This window comes from Panthera onca, chromosome B4 (genome assembly GCF_046562875.1).
Source record: "Panthera onca isolate mPanOnc1 chromosome B4, mPanOnc1 haplotype 2, whole genome shotgun sequence".
Taxonomy (NCBI): Eukaryota; Metazoa; Chordata; class Mammalia; order Carnivora; family Felidae; genus Panthera; species Panthera onca.
The window spans coordinates 26,236,885-26,257,527 of NC_138345.1; the positions used below are offsets into that span (position 1 = coordinate 26,236,885).

General features: G+C 43.4%; 1 long non-coding RNA gene and 1 other non-coding gene across 2 annotated transcripts; one reads left to right on the top strand and one right to left on the bottom strand.

Annotated features, from left to right (window-relative positions):
- Nucleotides 1-1,634: 1,634 nt before the first annotated feature.
- Nucleotides 1,635-12,724, top strand: LOC132694985 (uncharacterized). The gene is made up of 3 exons (XR_009617605.3): nt 1,635-5,314; nt 6,878-7,005; nt 11,433-12,724. It is a non-coding gene; the product is annotated as an uncharacterized LOC132694985 (long non-coding RNA).
- A 6,610-nt stretch (nt 12,725-19,334) lies between these two features.
- TRNAP-UGG (transfer RNA proline (anticodon UGG)) lies at nt 19,335-19,419 on the bottom strand. Its single transcript has one exon. It is a non-coding gene; the product is annotated as a tRNA-Pro (tRNA).
- Between the last annotated feature and the right edge of the window lie 1,224 nt (nt 19,420-20,643).

Below are 20,643 nucleotides of genomic sequence, written 5' to 3' on the forward strand. Positions count from 1 at the left end.
TGCCAATCAGACAGTTTTCACTCTTGTTTTAAGCTAGGGAATGAATCCAGGGTTTGGCTCATGTTGCAAAGGTTTCCAACAGTATCAGGTAATTCACGATTAGCAGGGCTCCATTCAGAATGGTAACTGAGACCCGAAAGGCTGCACGACTCATTACCAATTACCAATTCCCTGGGCCATCCGGTTCCCCCGCAGAAAGGCTTCCGACGCATTTGCGTTGCAAATTGAAAACATGCTGTCAACAGCAACAAATCCAAGAGATGTTTACCTTAATTTTTCCAAGGCAGGCTTTTACATGTGGATGTTTTTGTTTGAGGAGCAAGTGTGTAGATTCCCTCCAGTTTCTCGGGTGGGTGCTATGGTGACAAAGGGGCCGGTCCCCAACTTGTGATGCTATGGTGACAAAGGGGCCGGTCCCCAACTTGCATCGGGTGTGGGGTGGCGGATGTTGAGATGGATATGGAGCCATTCAACTTTCTCAAGGGTGTAGGCACCTAGGAAATCACTCTGTTGAAAGGCTGTTTTCGCAGGTGAGTAAACTGAGGTCCAGATTGGTTGTGTCACTTCCCCAAGGACAACTGGGTAGCTAGCATCAAGGTGGAGTCTGGAAGGTAGGGTTTCCCATGCTTTCCCATCGTTTGTGGCCTGAATGCTTATCTGCGCTGGATAGTTGTTAATGATTGCTGTGTATAGAATAAAGCATTAGTGACGAATTTGTAAGTTTCCATCAAAATTGAGGACACCGGGACACTCGTCTCAAACAAGAATGTGGCCTTTGCCCCTCGTTTGAATCTTTTTTTTTTTTTAATTTTTTTTTTAACGTTTATTTATTTTTGAGACAGAGAGAGACAGAGCATGAACGGGGGAGGGGCAGAGAGAGAGGGAGACACAGAATCGGAAGCAGGCTCCAGGCTCTGAGCCATCAGCCCAGAGCCCGACGCGGGGCTCGAACTCCCGGACCGTGAGATCGTGACCTGAGCTGAAGTTAGACGCTTAGCCGACTGAGCCACCCAGGCGCCCCTTCCCCTCGTTTGAATCTTGACGGCCAGGTGATATCCAACTACTTTCAAAAAGGACTATTGTTCAGCTAGAGGCAAGATGTAGTTTCATGCTGGGTTAGTTATGGTAACGCCCTGATGTCCCCTGCTTCATGGAGGTCCATCCAGGGCCGAGCAGAAGCTGGACAATAGAAGTGTGGATAACAGGGGCGCCTGGGTGGCTCAGTCAGTTAGGCATCTGACTCTTCATTTCAGCTCAGGTCACAATCTCATGGTTCACGGGTTTGAGCCCCACATCGGGCTCTGTGCTGGCAGCATGGAGCTTGCTTGGGAGTCTCTTTCTCTCTCTCTGGCCCTCCCCAATTCGCACGTTCTCTCCCTCTCTCTCTCTCTCTCAAGATAAGTACATGAACTTAAAAAAAAATAACACAAAGCAGTAAGTTAAAAAAAAAAAAAAAAAGTGTGGAAAACAGAGGCAGTCCCAGCCAAACCCTAGGGCTCTTGGGGAGCCTCTAGTCTTCCTTTAAAAGCTTGTTTTAAGTTTGGAGTCTCCCCTTCACCCATAAATTAGAGTTGAGTGTATTTTCCTAGGTTACGTGTCACCCTGTCACATGTGAATGACAAGTTCTCCTCAGAATCAGACAAGCGTGTTGAGCAAGTGCGAGAAAGAAACTTTGCCCATTGTGAACTTTGGATGAAGAAACCCTAATGTTTCTGTGGCTGCTGAGGGAAAGGGAACCTGGCTTTGGCCAAAGCGGGAAGCAGGAGTCCCATTCAAGGTAGGCCGATTTCACAGAGGGCTTTCCAGACAGGGCCCAGGAACCTGAGGAGTTTTGCTAAGTGGATCTCTCAGTTGAGAACACGTTGATGAGGTTCCACGCTCAGAGAGTATCCTATGAAGCCTGAGAGAAGTAAACACCGCACAGAACGTTCCCAAGGTGCAGGAAATGAACGTTCAGAAGCGCAGAGCTGACTAGAGACAGACCCCCAGAGACTACGTAATGAGAGAGTTGGAGACAGGATGTCACGAGAGAAATTGGGGGGCTTTAGTTGCATCAGGGTGGAAAGTTCTGGTCACCCTGTCTGGCCTACCGTCAGCGTCTCCAAAGAGCTCCATCGGATCATGGCTTCACAGAGAAAGAGGACATGTGTACAGCTGTTTCATATTCATGTTCTACCTCCGGCGAGTGGTTTAAAAGTTTGGATACCTTGCTCTTTTTTTTTTTTTTTCCCCCTGTTTATGGAGAGCAGTTAAATCCTCATCACCAGGCAAGTGTCTTTCAAAAGGATTTCTCACAGCAGGTAACTGGGAGGGAGTGAGGGAAGATGTTGCGTTTTGGAGTCAAACAGACTTGGGACCATCATGTGGACGCGAGCTGTTGCCTATTTTAAGCACTTCATTTTCTGTATTGAAAAAAACTTCAGGGTTTTTGCTTTAAAAACATTCAAAGTGGGGTAGCAAAATATTGACCCGAAAGGCCAGAAGAAGAGACCTTATTTAGGACTTACTCGGAATTACAATTTTACTCTTCTTGGAGGAAAGTGACCCAAAACATTTTTACTGGAGGTGACAAAATTTCCTGAGTAAGAAATGTACTGACTTCTAGATGATGTTTATTCCCGAGTAAGAAATGCACTAACTTCTAGATGTTTATTCCCTACCAGGTTTGCACATCATAAAATCTGACCTGGGCCACTTGGTGAAGGGTGGCTCTTGGGAAAGAGGAATTCACTCGTTCCATCCTCAAGAGGATATTTGTTATCTAGAACGAACACTAATGGAAAGTGTGTCACCTCAGAGATCTGATCTAGGTTTGGCTTCTATTTCGCTCGTTTATAACATATCAGAACTAGGTGGCTCAGGACTAACTATGATTGGGAAGTTTGGGAAAATTTTTTTCTTTTTGGGAACTGATGGATTTGAAAGTCAGGACTTGGGCATTGGTTGGAGTTAGCTCAGGGTTTCTAGAATTCTGTTTCCTGACTTTCATCAACAAGTTGTACCTTGAGTCATCTTGTCACTGGGGGGGGGACTGGTTGCACCAATGTCAAAAGATGTTAGAAGGAGTGAGTGTCACATCCTGGGATGAAGTCATTTAGGCTGGTGACCTTCTCAGTAGGGTCAGTAGGAATGAAAAAGTGGGAAAGAAAGTCATGTCAAGGATGTCTTGAGCAAGGGAGTGGAGTCGAGTCAGTAAACAGCAATGGAAAGCATAGGCTGTAAGGGTGCAAGCCACCTTCTCCATTGTCCTGGGCTTGCTGCTCTTGCGGGTGAACTTTGGCATCAATCAAGCAACTAACTGACATTGAACAAGTTTCTGAAGGTACCCAGCGGGAACCCTGTCAAGACCCACATCCGGCAGTTAATTTCCTACCAACCTTAATTACAACTGTTAGTTAGTATAAAATGTATGGAAAAGAGACATAAGACACCCTTTGGGGTCTACAGCTGTCTTATTTCTATTTTAGAGAATAATTACATGAGTGCTCACCATCTAAAATGGACTTTGGAAGGTTCTGTACCAAAGCCCAGGATTGAGCTTTCTGCTTTCTGTGAGGGAAAGCTTGGAGACTTGTGTTCTAAGTAGTTCTTGCTTTTAACTGAGCTCAGAGACAGTGGCTCACAGGGCAATGGCCGAGCATTAAATCTAGTCTCTTCTAAAAAGCATTTAAAGCGGTAGTAACGTGACATACGAGGGGCCACAGTGAGGCCCGTCCTGGTTTTGGGGGTACATAGGAACTGGTGATCTATGGAGGAGAAAAATAGGGCACTGAAAGCAAACAAGACTCCAGGCTCCTTCCTCATATTCCTGGCTGTGTCTGTCATAGATCTGCTGGCACGTTTTGTTTTGGGGACAAAGGACAGCACTGTTTAATCCTTCTGTCCATGCCAAACTCCAAAGGGGATAATTACATTCTGCCTCCTGAAATTCCCTTTGCAATTTCATCTGGGTGAAGCACTCTCAATTGCCTGGGGTGTTGCTGACCCTGGGAAACAGCCGCCATGTTTTATCCCCAGCTAGGTATTTCAGTCATGGCCAAGGCGAATAGTGCACAGTTTGATTTTGGCTCCAGTGTATAAATTAGACCGGGTTCTTTTGCAGTAAAATGCACTGAGCAGGGTGGCAAATGTCAGCTCACTGGAGCATTATGTGTCTGTCCCCTGTGCAAAACTGCTTTAATTGTGCCTGAAGAGTACAGTCGATTGGCTAATCTTGTTTTTAAGAAAAGAAATTATTCCGGAGCATTTTTTTTTTTTTTTTTTTTTTTGACCGGTAAATGCAGTGCCAGATAATGTTTTTGTGTTCAGGTGAAAAATCCAGTTCGGTTATGTTATTTGGGCCCCACTAGAATCATTAAAACCAGTTGGATTTCTATACGTAAGACCCAAAGTAATTCAGTTTGGTTTTCTGACAAGTAATTATTTTTTCTAAATAGCACTGATAGTAATGTCATTGTAAATGGGATAAAAAGGTTATTAGGGAAAGATTATATATGCTTGTTTAAATTCCTAGATCAGATCTTCGTAATGTCAGGAAAATCATCCAAGTTTGTTAGAATGAAATCCAGGTGCAATGTTCTATCATTTCTCTGAAGTTTTGGAGAAACAGATACTAAGATGATAATTTCAATTCCCCGCGGGAATGAAGAAAACCGGGACAAGATGTCGGTTTTAATAATGGTATTTCAAGCTGTTCCTAAGCTTAATTGTGGTATGGAGTAACACTGTAGTCATGGAGTGGTGTATTTAAAACCCACCAAGAGGTTTCAGCCTGAGAGCGGAACCAACGAAAGGGAATCATTAACCACAGAAGTGACTGAAGTGGTTTAATAATTATGTTATTTCAAGGGGGAAAAAAAAAAAAAAAGATCTGCCTCAAGTATAAAGGGGAAAAGAAGGCCTGATAAATAGAACTTATTTCTACCCTAGGTAGTCAGCTAGTGAGACTACCAGTGGGAAAGGTCTATTAACTAATTGATCTGCTAGACTTGATAGGGAAGTCCAGCTGGAGATCAAAGAACATTCTCTGCTACAAAGGCAAGCGGCAACCTTGGACCAGATGTTTTCCTTCCAGCTCTGTCATGCTTGATAACTGTAGAGTGTGGCTGAATCTGGCCACAGGCCTCGTCCATCCGACCACTGATATGGAAAGCAAGGGGATGTGTGTGCACGCACACGCGTGAAAAAGAGGCAAGAGAGCTTCGAAGTCAAAAAGGTTCCGCATTTAAGATTAGGTTGGGAGCCAAGCAATTTTTTTCAAACTTATTTGCAAAGTGAAGCGGACCAAAGAATGCCACTGTCAACTTTTAAAAAGGTTCCTATATCTTAATTGTCCTATAATTGCTCTTTATAATAGCTTATACTAATGTATTATAATACATGTCTGTTACAATAAAACCAAGTATGTTTTGAATAATGGCTGAAATTACAAAGAGTCAGCTATTAGTGTTAGCTTATGCGCTTTCTTTTATGTTTAGAGTAAAAGTGAGAGTTAATAATTGAAGTGTGGTTTTTCTTTTGGCCATTACCCTGGAACTGTTTGTTTACATGTGTTGCCCACCTTTATCGTTTCCAGCTCTGTATGTTCTGCTTCTGGTTTTTTCACATCTGGAGAAGGTATTATTTATGATCAGGCAGGATATGTGGCTTAGAAGTTTCTTTGAAATGTATGTATGTATAATTCTCTTCTACGCATTTTTCAAAGATTCCTACGGTATTAGATGGTTTGAAAAATGAGATGTCTAAAATTACCTTGATGTGGTTAGCTTGGTATGGTCTATGGCCTTTCTTAAAATACTACCTTGCTTCCCTAGTTGATCAAAAATATCACCAAAAAGTCATTAGTTCACCTGATTGGGAGACGTATTGGGGTTTAGGAATGTTCGTGTTGAGAATTCACTGATCTCAGGCGATCGAATTCCCCATAAAAGGAAGATTTCCTTAGAATGTTTGCATGTCTGTACTTTCAAGGTGCCTAAAATTCTAAAGTAGTAGCTTCATTTTTTTTAAGCCAAAGGCTTTTGTTTCTCTTAAAATTTAACTTCTAAACTTCTCCATTCTCTTCGTGTGTGTGCATATAAAAAAATATTTATTGAATGATATATTTATCATACAATTTCCTGAAAATCTAATTTGATGGGGGGAAGGAGGGAAAGGTAAAGACTGCTCCCCCAAAGACAAATTCTATATACTTTATTTATTTATTTATTTATTTATTTATTTTTAAAAATTTTTAAATGTTTTTATTTATTTTTGAGACAGAGAGAGACAGAGCATGAGCAGGGGAGGGGCAGAGAGAGAGGGAGACACAGAATCTGAAGCAGGCTCCAGGCTCTGAGCTGTCAGCACAGAGCCCAACGCGGGGCTCGAACTCACACACCGCGAGATCATGACCTGAGCCGAAGTCGGACGCTCAACCAACTGAGCCACCCAGGCGCCCCAAATTCTATATACTTTAAACTTTGCTGAGTGTCCAGTTCAAGATGCCACACTGATGGCATATCAACCTTCACCCTTTCTCAAGGTCCCATTGAAACTATTAAATGTCCAATGTGTGTCCATGTAAAAATCTATCTAATGAAAGTACAGCAATGCTGGGCATCAATAAAGGCACCACAGAGTGTGAATACAAGCTAGTTGTTAGAGAGCAGATGGACTTATATGAAAAGCAAACAAAAATAAAAGCAGAGAAGGGGATTCCAGAGATAAGGGACCACTGGAGAAGCTCCAAGCTTGGAGTTGTCAAACATAAAGGATAAGAGTGGGTGGCAGATTATACTTATTGGAGTGTTGATTTAAAGTTCTAAATTCAGATCCTTGAGATCCCTTTCTTCAACTACAGCTCCTCTTCTCTCTCTACTCTTCAATGTCAAAACAGACATGGGCAAACTGTATCACCTGGATAGAACCAAAGAACTTTTAAAGACTGAAGAGTAAGGCAACGTGGATCCTGAGCCTAAAGAAAAGAGCTGGAGGTAACCCCAGGCTTCCATAGCTAATGCTGAGGTAAGGCAGCTTTGGTCAGACGTCTATGCCAAAGTTCTTCAAGCCCTACACAACCCCGAGGGTCTCCAGATTGCCTGCTTTGTACAGTAGGGAGTCAGTCCTGCCTGTCAACACTCTTGCTCACAAGGTGTCTGCACAGAACTCTGTCACTTAACAAAGAATCTAAGAAACTTATACTCCCGTGTGGTCAGCTTTGTCCTTCAATAATAAATATAACACTAGATTTTTGATAATACCAATTTCATGAAAGAGAAAGATTAACATAAATAACAGAACAACTGATCCTGAAGAAAATAGATATAACTCAGAGAACTGAAAAGAACTTAAAAAAATATTTTCTGCATTCTCATAATTCAGGATGATATTATATCCTCTAAATTTTTTAAAAGTTTTTATTTGTTTATTTAGAGAAAGTGCAAGTGAGGGAGGGCCAGAGAGAAGGAGAGAGAATCCCAAGCAGGCTCTGCACCATCAGAAAAGCTCAATGTGGGGCTTAAACTCACAAACTGTGAGATCATGACCTGAGCCAACGTTGGACACTTAATAGACTGAGCCACCCAGGCACCCTAGGATCCTTAAAATAAGAATAAGTTGTTATGACATGAGAGCAATCAGAAGACAAGAAGAGCTCTGGATGATTAAAATATGACTTATAGAATAAGAAATCAATAGCTGGACTGAAAAATATGTTGGCAGGACTAAAGAAATATCTTAGAAGAAAAGTAAAGGAAGTCTTCCAGTAAGCAAAAAGCCATACATTTGAATGAGAGAGAAGTTAGCAATTATGAAGACAGCAGTAGATTCAATATCCATCTCATAGGAAAGAAATAGCTAATAGAGAAAATAAAAATGATAAATTAAAAAATAGTAGAGGAAAATTTCCTTATATAAAGGAAGACATGAATCTTGAATTGGAAAAGTCTGACCAAATATTAAAATGGGGGAGAAGGGAGGGGGAGGGGAAAATGGGTGATGGGCATTGAGTAAGACACTTGGGATGAGCACTGGGTGTTGTATGTAAGTGATGAATCACAGGAATCTATCCCTAAAGCCAAGAGCATACTGTATACTCTGTATGTTAGCTAACTTAACAATAAATTACATTAAAAAGGAAAACGAGAAAACAAAACAAAAAAACCCCTGAAGAACAAAAACAATCAAGCAAAAACACCAAATATTAAAATAGGTAAATTAACACAACAACAACAACAACAACAACAACAACTAGTGATGCTTGACATATACAAGGGTAAAGAAAAACATCACATGAGTTGCTAGAGAGAAAAAAAGCAAGCTTATTATAGATGCTTAATAATGAGACTCACACCAGCAACATAGGACAATAGAGCAAAGCCCTCCAAGTCCTCATCAGCAAGAAAACAATGGAGCAATGCTTTGACATTTTGAGATAGGATTTTAAATAGAGGGAGGCAGACTTTTTCTGTGCGGGGCAAGATAGTAAATATTTCACATTTTGTGGGTCATGTGGTCTCTTGCAGCTATTCAACTCTGCCATTGTAGCATGAAATAAAGACATAATGCTGTGTTCTAACAAAACTTTATTTACAAAAACAGGTGGTGGGGTGGATTGCACCAGTGTGCTATGGTTTGTCAACACCTGCTTTGGAATATAGACTTCTATACCCAGCTAAACCATCAACCAAGGATGAGGGCAAAATAGAGATATTTCCAGGCAAGAAAAAAACCTCGAAGTTTCATAACAATGTGAAAAAAATAATACTTAAGAAGTTTTGTTTAAGCAAAAGAAAAAAGGAATAAATGAGGATGACATGAAGTAGAAGAAACAGTGGCAGCTGAGCGTGACTTAGAAATTTGGAACATTCTCCTTAAAGTGGCAGTAGTTTTATGACCTAGCATTGATTATCCTTCCTTCTCTAAGGACTCAATCATATTAATTAGTTCTGCCTGGAATCATATTTATATAATCTTAATGTTGTAAGTACTGTATTATGAAATCAAAACTTTAGAGTCAATCAGTGGACACAGTACTGATACCATTGTCATAATCACTAAATGACTTTGACAAACTAAAAATAATATAATTAACAAAATTGGGTGATTAAGGTAGCAGGCAGAGTGGGAAATAGTGCAAGTGCATAAAATTTCTTACCTTTGGTAAAAGGAGAGTGGAATCAAGGAATACATGTACATGTGTACTGTTTAGAGCTATAATGGCCATCACCTGGAGGGCTAAATAAACAATGGCTATTACCTCTGGTGAGTGAAAGTGAGGGCGATGGCAGAATTGAACTTTTCTTTCTTTCTTTCTTTTTTAAGTTTATTTGAGAGACAGAGCAAGAGAGAGTGAGAGAGCGCACAGGAGGGAAAGAGAGAGAGGGAGAGAGAGAATCCCAAGCAGGCTGTGCACTGTCAGCACAGAGCCCGATGTGGGCCTTGAACTCACGAACTGTGAGGTCATGACCTGAGCTGAAACCAAGAGTCAGAAGCTTAACCAACTGAGCCACCCACGGGTCCTGAACTTTTCTTTCTTTATACTTTGAATTTTCTATCACATACAAGTATTGCTTTAATTTACAAAACAATATTTAAAAAATTCTATAGAAAATCCATTCAGGGCTAGAGACTTTATTAACTTAAAACTTAAGGCTATTAAACAAAACATGTTTTAACTTGTCATCAGTAGTAAAGTCAATTTGTGAAAAACATTTTTATAATTTTTCACTGGGCAAGTTAATGGAAAAAAAATTGGCAAAATTTTATAAACTTTTTTTCTGACCATTCTAACCTTTTTAATTAAAATCTTTTCCCTCCTTTCTTCCAGGGACTCCCTGTTCTGTATGTGTATGATTAAAAACATTTTTTTCTTTTTTATTGAAGTGTGGTTTATATAGTGTTAATTAAAACTTTCACGCTGAGAGTATTACCTATCTTTAATAAGGTAAAGTTTTGCTCTAGCTACTCTCAGAACACTTCTTAGGTAAGAATTACAGAGGTGGGCAGACTATATCCCTTAGGTTTGTAAATAAAGTTTGTAAGTAAAATTTTATAAATAAAGTTTTATTGGAACAGTCACATACATTTATTTATGTGCCTACGATGGCTGTTTCTGTATATAGCCTGCAATTCCAAAATATTTACTCTATGGTCCTTTAGGAAAAAAACGACTCCTTTGGAGCATCAGAATCACCTCATGAACTTGTTAAATTCCCAATTGTTGGGCCCCACCCCCAGAGCACTTGATTCAGTAAGTCTCCGGTGGGAGTGGAGAATTTGCATTTCTAACAAGTTCCACGGGGTGCTGATGCTGCTGGTCAAGTGTAGACAAACCTTGGAGTTGAATTTTGGTTGTACCCATTGCAGGTCTATGAGTTTGCCTAAGTTACTTAATTTTTGTGTATCTGGGTTTGTTCACCTGTAACATAAGGCTTATTCAGTTCCTATTTTCATGGATTGTTGTGAGGATTCAATGAGATAATGCATGTAAAGCACTTAGCATGGTGCCTAGTATATAGTAATGAGTCAATGAAACGTTTACTATGATTATGATAAAAGCATACCTCACTGATGGTAGGCGTGATCATAGAGACTGTCCTAGACTGGATAGAATATCAGCTGCTGGGAAAATGGAATTTGAACAATTTTTCCAAGTCTCTAGATCTCATTCTTTGCATGAAAATTTCCCTAAATGTTGGACCAGCAGAAAAAATAAATGACCCGGCTTTAAATCATATATCTTGGAACGTAGTACAAATTGAAAAGATCACAAAGGGAAAGCTACAGGAGCACTTTCATATTTATTGCTGCCTTGTTAGGAGTCATTTCAAGTTTGAAAAGAAGTTTGTAATTTTCCACATGTGAAAATGGGAGGCGAGGAAGGGTAAGCGTGGACGTCCATATGAAAGCGGTGGAGAATGAACATTTTGTCCTCAAGGAATTAATAACCCAATTTCAGACAAGACCAACCCTCATGAAATAGTTATAAGAACTGCCAAGCAGAGTCTAGCTAGGAGGCAGGATGAGAGACACGGGTAATATATACTGCCAGGTCATAGACAATAGGCTGGAAGAGTCAGCCATAGATTGTCTATGAGTCAGTCATAGACAATAGGCTGGAAGATAATGTGGGATCGGGGGTGGGAGGCATCTCCCCAGGTAGTGGGAGAAATGGTTTCAGCAAGGTTTGAAGATGAGGTAATGAACACAGAACGGTTTAAATTTAGGGGTGAAAAAAATTAGTCACTGTTGAAAATGATGCAGGCAAGTAACTCTTAGAAGAGCAAATTCCATTTTTCAAGCATAAATGTGTGACAGCTTTCTTTTTTTTTTTTGCATGTGGCATTGAAAATGCTAAAATAGTCTAAAGTTCAAAAATTGTGACTGATAGAGGGTCTGGCTCAAAAAAACAAAAAAGAAAAACTCACTAACTTTGAAAACTCCATCAACAGGTCCAGTCTACTCTATGGAGTCATCAGAGGGGATGAGCTGGACAAGAATTTTCCTCATCTTTTCCTCTCAAGGCATAAAGGCTGAGACAGATCTCGTTTGCAGCCAGAAAGAGGGCAATGTGTGGGGAAACTTGGCTTGGATCTTGGATCTTGAAGAGGGCCAACTATTCATCACTTGGGCTGTGGTTACAGAAGACTTTTCCTGAGGGTCGACAAGGGGACAGGTGAGGAGAAGGTTCTGATGGAGCCATTTACCTCCTTGTGCTTGGGTCAAGGGCTTTTAATTATCTGTGTGCAGTGAAGAAAACTGTTCTCAGTAGCTTGGCGTGGGGGAGTGACTGCCTGTCTGAAAGCTGGGTTCTGGGGTGGAGCCCAAGCTTGTTCAAGCTTAGTTCACCAAGAAAGCAGTGGGGGTTGTCGTTCTGATGTCGTTCAAGACCGCCACACCTCATCTCTGCCTATAACAGAATCGCAGGTGTTAACACTGGAATGACTAATGATTGTGACCTCATTAAAAGAGAAAGGATATTACCTCCCGCTGATTAGAGGGGATGGTAGTCCTGGCTTAGTCACAGGGCAGACAGGCATGGTTGGGTCTGTCCCTCATTTATCTCCTTCTGGTTTTTAAATTGCCAGCAGAGGAGATTTGTGGAAAACCTCTGTGATTTCTCCTTCTCTCGGGGAAATCATCTGGTCCACCCTCCTTTGAGGCACCCACTCCAGGCTAATCGCATTAGCAGTCAGACAGGATTACTGGAGACCTTGTTTCTTGGAGTTGTCTTTCTTTATAAGAGCAAATAATGTACAGCCTGGGTGCATTTTGTTCTCCCTGTGTTGTCAGTTAACTTTGATTTTAAACACTTTTGTAGAGTGGAAGCCCGGATGATGTAGAATAACAACCACAGAAGGACTTCAGTGTCGGCTCGTCAGTTGCATGTCTCTTTTATGTGCAGCAACTGCTGGTGAATCCCAGCTAGGTCTGCGAGGTCCCTGATCTTGACTTCTCTGCCTCACAACCAAAGGTATTGCCTGTCTTTTTCAACTTTTATTGCTCTTAATTATTCTTACTGACCTCTCCACCAATCAAATGGATGATGAGGGATATCTAGAGACTCATGTGTCTATCAAAGACTGTAACCTATGTTGGGACTTCATTTAACTTGTCTACGTCTTAAGCTTCTGAGAGACAGACCTAACAGTCCCTTAGTAAAGTTTTACCAATGGGCATACTAGAGGAAACCAATCTATGTCTTTCTCTGTAAAGCATATATACATACATGTGTGTGTGTGTGTGTATATATATATATATTTGTTTATATATTTGCACATACAAAAATATAATTTTGTACTTATATTTAAATATGTTTTATATAAAATCGTGTGTATGTTTCCATATATAAAATATAAATTTATATGTATATATAAATAAAATTATGTGTGTATATTTGCATATATATAAAAATACAATTTGTCATTAAATAGCATATGCTCTTCAGGGGTGCCTGGGTGGCTCAGTCAGTTAAGCGTCTGACTTTGGCTCAGGTCATGATCTCACGGTTCGTGAGTTCGAGCCTCACGTCAGGCTCTGTGCGGAAAGCTCAGAGCCTGGAAATTCCTTCGGATTCTGTGTCTTCCTGTCTCTCTGCCCCTCCCCCACTAATGCTTTGTCTCTGTCTCTCAAAAATAAACATTAAAAAAAATTTTTTTTTAAATAGTATATGCCCTTCAACAAGTCACTTAACCTTCCTCCTTAGCCTTATTTTCCTGATCAGGAAGCAGTGGTGAATTAGCTGAGTTTTCTTTCCTTCTTAAAAAAAATTTTTTTTAAAGTTTATTTTTGAGAGAGAGAGAGTGAGTGAGCATGAGTGGGGGAGGGGCAGACAGAGAGGGAGAGAGAGAATCTCAAGCAGGCTCTGTGCTGTCAGCCCAGAGCCCTATGCGGGGCTCGAACCCACACACTGTGAGATTATGGCCTGAGCCGAAGTCAGGAGCTTAACCGACTGAGCCACTCAGGTACCCCTCTCTCTCTCTTTTTTTTTTTTTTTTAATTAGCTGAATTTTCTTAGACATATAGGTATCTATAGGTATCATATTTTCCTTGTATGTCTCAGAAATGTTTTTTTTAAAAAAACACAGCTTCAAATTCACATTTATTTTGCAGTGAACTCTAACATCTAAGTCAGCAAGAGTTAAGATTTGAAACACTCCGATCCTTTTCTATTTTGAATTTTCAGAGATGATTTTCTTCCTTTGGCAAAGCCCTTTGGGAATACTGTTCAAAGAGGCAGCTCAGTTAGGGCAGAACCCAAACTCTGGTGTGTGCTCTTTGGCAGGGGGAGTTGACTAAGGATTGTGACTAACCCTTAGTGGCTTCAACTAGGAAACGAGAGCCTGCCCCAAGAAAACAGTTCCAGGATTTTCTACGAGGACGTGGAGGCCACTGGGTGCAGGCATCACTCGGCTCATTTGTGGTTTCTGCTGCTCAATGCTTCTCTAGTTCAAGGAAGGGGCTTCGTGCGGTGATGGCGATGGGCTGAAACTTTGAGGTGACTTTTTTTGAGCATCTCACCGATAGGTCCCAAAGATGCTTCTTTATGATTGAAGTAAAAACAAGACAGAACCAAGTCTGGCCACTGTACTCTTGAGGCTTCATGTGAATTAGATCAGGCGAGTCACAAAGGAAAGCCACAGATGATATTAAAATGTCATCGAGGAGAGTGACCCCATCGAAAAGGGGGGAGTTTTCTGCCATACGCCATGCAGAACACTCATTTTGACAATCAGCACAGACGAGACCGCCTTTGCGGGAATCTGGGAGTCTAGCAGAGGCGTTCTAGCATGCCGCGAGAACAAAACACGATCCGGGACTGGACACACCGAAGAGGGTAAGAGGAACAATTTCATTTTACCTCTGACCCTTCGGCCAAGTGCCAAGGGAGCCCTTCTCACCAGCGATTTCTCCAGAAGGAAAAGATGAGAGCACGGGAGGGAGCGCCTGCCTTCCCCACGGAGGTGGGGCATTGGTCTTTCCTTCTCTCCCCATCCGGAATGTGAGGGGGGCCGCAGACTTGGGTGGGGGTGCAGAGAAGGGCTAGGGGCTCTCAGAGGGCATCGGTGGGACCGGAATCCTACGAACTGCTTTTCAGACTCAGTCAAGAAGTCCACCCACAAGCCACCAAGGACACTTTGCCTGTGGCTCTCCCCGGCTGGCCCGTGGGCACCCCAATGCCGCAGACATCTTATTCTGCACACCCCCACCGTGTGGTTGACGCTCCGGGAGCCCCAAAGGCGGTGAGTGGACTTCTTGACTGAGTCTGAAGTCATGAAGCACCCATGATCTCATGAGTCTGAAGCACCCATGATCTCATGATCTCATGGTTGGTGAGTCCGAGTCCCCCATCGGGCTCTCTAGCCTCAGGGCAGAGCCTGCTTCAGATCCTCTGTCTCTCTGTCTCTCTCTCTCTGCCCCTCCCCCACTTGCTTGCTCTCAAAAAGAAATAAAAATTACAAAGAGAAAAAAATTCCCTCCCAAGAGGAGACGAAAGGTGCGAAACGGGGGTACCCGCAGAGATGGTCTGCCCAGCTGTGGGATCCCTCACAGGCCAGACAGGAGAGATTTCTCTTATGCAGCCAGACAGTAAAGCCTGGAGGAGGTGACCGATTCTTCAAACGGGAAGACTTCAAGGAAACTAGAGCAAGTGTTAATTCAGTTTAGAGAGAGAATGATATACCTATACATCTCTGATGCGTTGGGCGAAATAAGACAAAAGCCGAAGATGGACTACTTTTCCTCTGGCGCCTCCCTGATTCCCACCTGGACCGCACCCCACAGTTTCATTAGTTCAGCAGAGGGGTGCCTGGGTGGCTCGGTCGGTGGAGTAGCCAACTCTTGATTTCCGTTCAAATCGTGATCTCACAGTCGTGCGATCGAGCCCCCTATCAGGCTCTGCACTGACAGTGCGGAGACCGCTTGGGATTTTCTCTTCCTCTCTCTCTGCCAGTCCCCCACTCATACACACACACACTCTCTCTCTCTCTCAAAATAAATAAATAAACATTAAAAAAAAAAGTTCAGCACAGGCAGAAAGTTTGGGAGTTAATAAATGTAAATAACCTCAAGGATTGTCTCACATACCACAATTTTCCTGAACTTGGTATAGACTCAGAGAAGAGTCTGGAATTACTGACTTTTGTAACTGACATTGACACACTGAAAGTTTTTTCAAACTAATTGGTAAAAATGTTGTTCAGAGTGGCTTGCATTAGACTGGATATAATGTATGATTTTTTTTTTTAAATGTTTATTTATTTTTGAGAGAGAGACAGTGTGAGCAGGAGAGGGGCAGAGAGAGAGAGGGAGATACAGAACCCGAAGCAGGCTCCAGGCTCTGAGCCATCAGGACAGAGCCCGACGTGGGGCTCGAACTCATGAACTGTGAGATCATGACCTGAGCCGAAGTCGGACGCTCAACCGACTGAGCCACCCAGGCGCCCCTATAATGTGTGATTTTTTATTGAGAAACATTTTTTTTAAATTTTTTTAAATGTTTATTTATTTTTGAGACAGGGAGAGAGCGCATGAATGGGGGAGGGTCAGAGAAAGAGGGAGACACAGAATCTGAAACAGGCTCCAGGCTCCGAGCTGTCAGCACAGAGCCCGACGCGGGGCTCGAACTCACGGACCGTGAGATCATGACCTGAGCCGAAGTCGGACGCTCAACCGACTGAGCCACCCAGGTGCCCCTATAATGTGTGATTTTTTATTGAGAAACATTTTGAATAAGTCTAAAACATGTCTTTTTTAAGTAACACTTTTCAGTTGGGAGTAAGTGCAAATTCACCCCTTATTTTACATTTAGTCTGTTTAGACTAAACTAGGGCTTGGCAAACTATAGCTAGTTGACTAAATCTGGTTGATCACCTGATTTATACAACCTCTGACCTGAGACTAAAATTGTTAACTGATTGAGAAAAAGCAAAAGAAGACTCTTTTGTGACATGTGAAAATGATGTGAAATTCTAATTTCCATAAATAAAGTTTTATTGGAACACACAATAGATCAAATGTAATTTAAGAAAATTTGACAATATTTATTAAAATTTAGGGGTGCCTGGCTGGGTCAGTTGCTGGAGCATGCACCTCTTGACCTCAGGGTGGTGAGTTCAAGCCCCACGTTGGGCACAGAGCTTACTTTTTTTTTTTTTAATGTTTATTTTTGAGAGAGAGTGACTGAGTGTGAGTGGGGAGGGGTAGAGAGAGACAGGGTGACACAGAATCCGAAGCAGGCCCCAGGCTCCGAGCTGTCAGCACAGAGCCCGGTGCGGGGCTTGAACTCATGAACCGTGAGATTATGACCTGGGTCAAAGTCGGACGCTTAACCGACTGAGCCACCCAGGCGCCCCTATATAGACTATCTTCAACAAGATACCTGGGAATCTGGGAAGAGAGATTTTGGGGCTGGATGGAGGTCATGAGTGGGAAAATTTGCCTTTTGTTATTTTTTACATTGCACATAGAATTGGCTTCTATTCTCTAGAAATCAAACCATGGTTCTGGTCTCTTTCTTACCAAACCTTCACAAGAATTTCGATTGGCAGGTCCTTGTCTGGTTTTATCTTTTGGTCACTAGCCTGTGCTGTTAATATGAGAGAAAGTAAAAGAGGGGTAGGAAAAAACAAGTTGAAGGGCAATCACCAAACTGGTTTTCAGTGCCAAGAGTATGGAACACTGACTTGCCTTTTACCTTTAAGACTCCATGGGAGAACCAGCTGAAACCGTGCCTCACAGGGTTAAGGAGGTTGAAACTAGAAGAAAGTTTAAAGCTTGTTTTGCAGAGAACTGTTTCTCCCCAGTCAGCTATTGTGTCTTTTTTCAGAGCCCTTAAGGAATCCACTAGCTGTCTCTGCAGAAGCCCGGACTCAAGGTCAGCTGATAATGGTTCCAGCCCACGAACTAACGAGGAAGGCCTTGGATTCCTTACCAGAGATAAGGAGCCCAAGACCCCATCCAGTTTATATTGGCTCTCACAGCACGCCCATAGCTCCTGCTCCTCGTCCTAAAATAATCTCCTGACTCAGGGGCTGAATTTAGCCTCCTTCTGATGTTCGGTCTCCACCCAGAATGAACATGGGATGTATGTTACATATATGTTTGTTTAATGCACATGCTCTATCCGTCCCCGAGGCTAGCCACATTTCCCCACCCTTTTCATCGCTGTGTTTGTCATCTCAACCCCTGTGATCATAGAAGGCTTGTTCTCTCCCTCTGCGGGGAGGTGGATTTGAGGCTGGCCATGCAAGGTCCCGGTTTAGCTGCCTCTTCCTTGCTGCAAACCTGATGTCTTTGGCTTTGCTGTGGTGGGCAGACATACTCAGTTTTTGTTACACGACTACTTTCCTCCACACCTATCCTCTGTACAATCAGTGCTCTTGGGCCTTTAAGCCTCTTGAAAGTGGCTCTCGGCCAAGATTCATCAGAAAGCAAAGAAAACTATATCCTGAGCTCTGAGACAGCACTGTTTTTCGAGATTCTTTGAGGGCACCCAGGCAAGAGATGTCTCCTGGTTTCCATTCCATTTTAAGGTCGATTTCTGGGGCGCCTGTGTAGCTCAGTCGGTTGAGCTTCTGACTTCGGCTCAGGTCACGATCTCACGGTCTGTGAGTTCGAGCCCCGTGTCGGGCTCTGTGCTGACAGCTCAGAACCTGTAGCCTGCTTCAGATTCTGTGTCTCCCTCTCTCTCTGACCCTCCCCCGTTCATGCTCTGTCTCTCTCTGTCTCAAAAATAAATAAACATTAAGGTCGATTTCTCAGAGCGTAACATCAGTTCAGAGCTACAAGGACTTCCAAATCATCGGGCTCAAACTTCTCCTTTCAGAAATGAGGAAACTGAGGTTGCTGTGGGTGAGATGAGCTCATGTTCAGTAACAAGTGCAGCCGATGAAGCCCAGGAAATACCTGCAGCGCGTGGACACAGGCCAGGCCTTGAGCAGGGCAGTGGGGAAGGGGGGTGGGCTGCAGAGATGAGAAGACATGGCCTGCCCTCAAGGAGCTCCCAGTTACAAACTGCTGTCGAGAAGGGTGGGCAAGGGGACCGGGTTCGAGAAGCCACGCTCCTGGGTAAATAAACGACCAGTCTCACGCAGTGCACAGGGCCGTGAACGAACTGAGACAGATGTGTTACTGTTGGCCAGGAGCTGGCATCTCAGGACAAGGGAGACAGAACACGGTGGAAACACTCGGCATTTGCAGGGTCCATGTGTGGCTCTGTAGCTGTGGAGCGTAAAGAGCAAAGACCCGGGGCACCTGGGTGGCTCATTCGGTTGAGCGTCCGACTTCGCTCGGGTCACGATCTCACGGTCCGTGAGTTCGAGCCCCGCGTCGGGCTCTGTGCTGACAGCTCAGAGCCTGGAGCCTGTTTCAGATTCTGTGTCTCCCTCTCTCTCTGGCCCTCCCCCCATTCATGCTCTGTCTCTCTCTGTCTCAAAAATAAATAAATGTTTAAAAAAAATTAAAAAAAAAAAAAAAGAGCAAAGACCAAAGTGGGCAAGGAAGTTGAAAAACAGATGGGGCAAGATCATGAAAGATCTTGTACGTGTGTCGATTTTTTGTTTTTTTTACCAGGATTAGAAGCATTGACAGACTTTCTGTAAAGAACCACATACTAGATGCCTTAGGTTTTGCAGGGAACATATATCTCTGTATGCACATATACCTTTTTTTTGGTTTTTGTGCAGTCCTTAACCATGCAAAACCATTCTTTTTAAAATTTTTTGAATTCTTTAAAAATTTTTTTAACGTTTTCTTTTTGAGAAACAGAGAGACAGAGCGTGAGTGGGGGAGGGACAGAGAGAGAGGGAGACACAGATTCGAAGCAGGTCCCAGGCTCTGAGTTGTCAGCACAGAGCCTGACGTGGGGCTCGAACCCACGAACCGCGAGATCGTGACCTGAGCCCAAGTCAGAGGCTCAACCGACTGAGCCACCCAGGCACCCTACGACTGGAGGCGTTTCAGTAGGAAATGACATAATCAGATTTGAACATTGGAAAGATTGCTCTGGTGGCAGAGGCTGGGGGTCGGAGGGAGAGTTAGGTGGGAAGGGATACGTCAAAGAAGACGGCTAAGGAGGCTAATCATAATGGTCCCGGGGTGGGGGGGGAATAATGAGGGCCAGAACCAGGGTGGTGGTAGTGATGCCCCTTCTTGACAGCTGGGCTGAAACCAGGCACCCGCGAGTGAATGAACGTGGCGTTACCTTTCTCTCCCTCCTCCTACCAGCTCTTCTTCCTACCTTCTCCTACCTTCTCTCCCTCCTCCTACCAGCTCTTCTTGTCCACTGGGGGTGAGGGTGGCAAATGGTGGAAGGCTGCCATGTGGCCCCCTCTATCCAGGCACAGCTTCGCCCTGGGGAACACTGTACGTCCTCTGAGCAGGACCCCCTTTACCCGGCACCCCCAGGGGGGGAGTCCACGTCTCTTTCTTCCTGCTGGGACTCACCCTGGGGTACGCTGACCTTCCCTTCCTTTGGAGTCAAAGAGCCTCCCTTCCTCTTCAAAACAAGCATTGCCAGAGAATCTCTTACTACAGGTGCCAGCACCATGTCTGGGGATTTTTTCCAACTTTATTCTAATTTCCCAGAGTGCCTGGCAGCTCGAGTGTTACGCTTTTCACTCGTCTCTTTTGTTCACCACCCAGAGGAGCTTCCTGTTTCAGCTGTAAAAGGTAGGACAAGAGCAAAGGGGCCCTGAGTGTGGTTTAAGTCCCGACTTTTCCTTAGCTGGGTGCCGATTACATCGTCCTCCTTGTGGGAACAGGTGCCGCCTCCCAACAGACGACTTGTGTCCATGCTCTTTGCGTGTTTTCTGTCACTTAGATTTCTCATGCTCTTTATTGCCCCGTTTCCCTTTTGTCCCAGGGCCCATCTCTTCCTCCCTTATCTGTGAGTCCCCGTCTCAGCCCTCGAGGGTTATCTTTCTCCCCCCAGGACATGGATACCTTTTTCAAGATTCCCCGTGCAGTTCCCAGGGTAGGCTTCCCGCCCTTTTTACCTTTCTTTCCTTCTCAAATGCTTTAGTGCAATTTCTCGAATTACGTCTCTAACGAGAGGAGGGCACGTTCTGATGAGCACGGGTTTTTAAATGCTTCCAATATAACTAACAACAGAATGAATATTCTACTTTCCTTCCCCCCCCCCCCCCCCCCCCACTGAGGTTT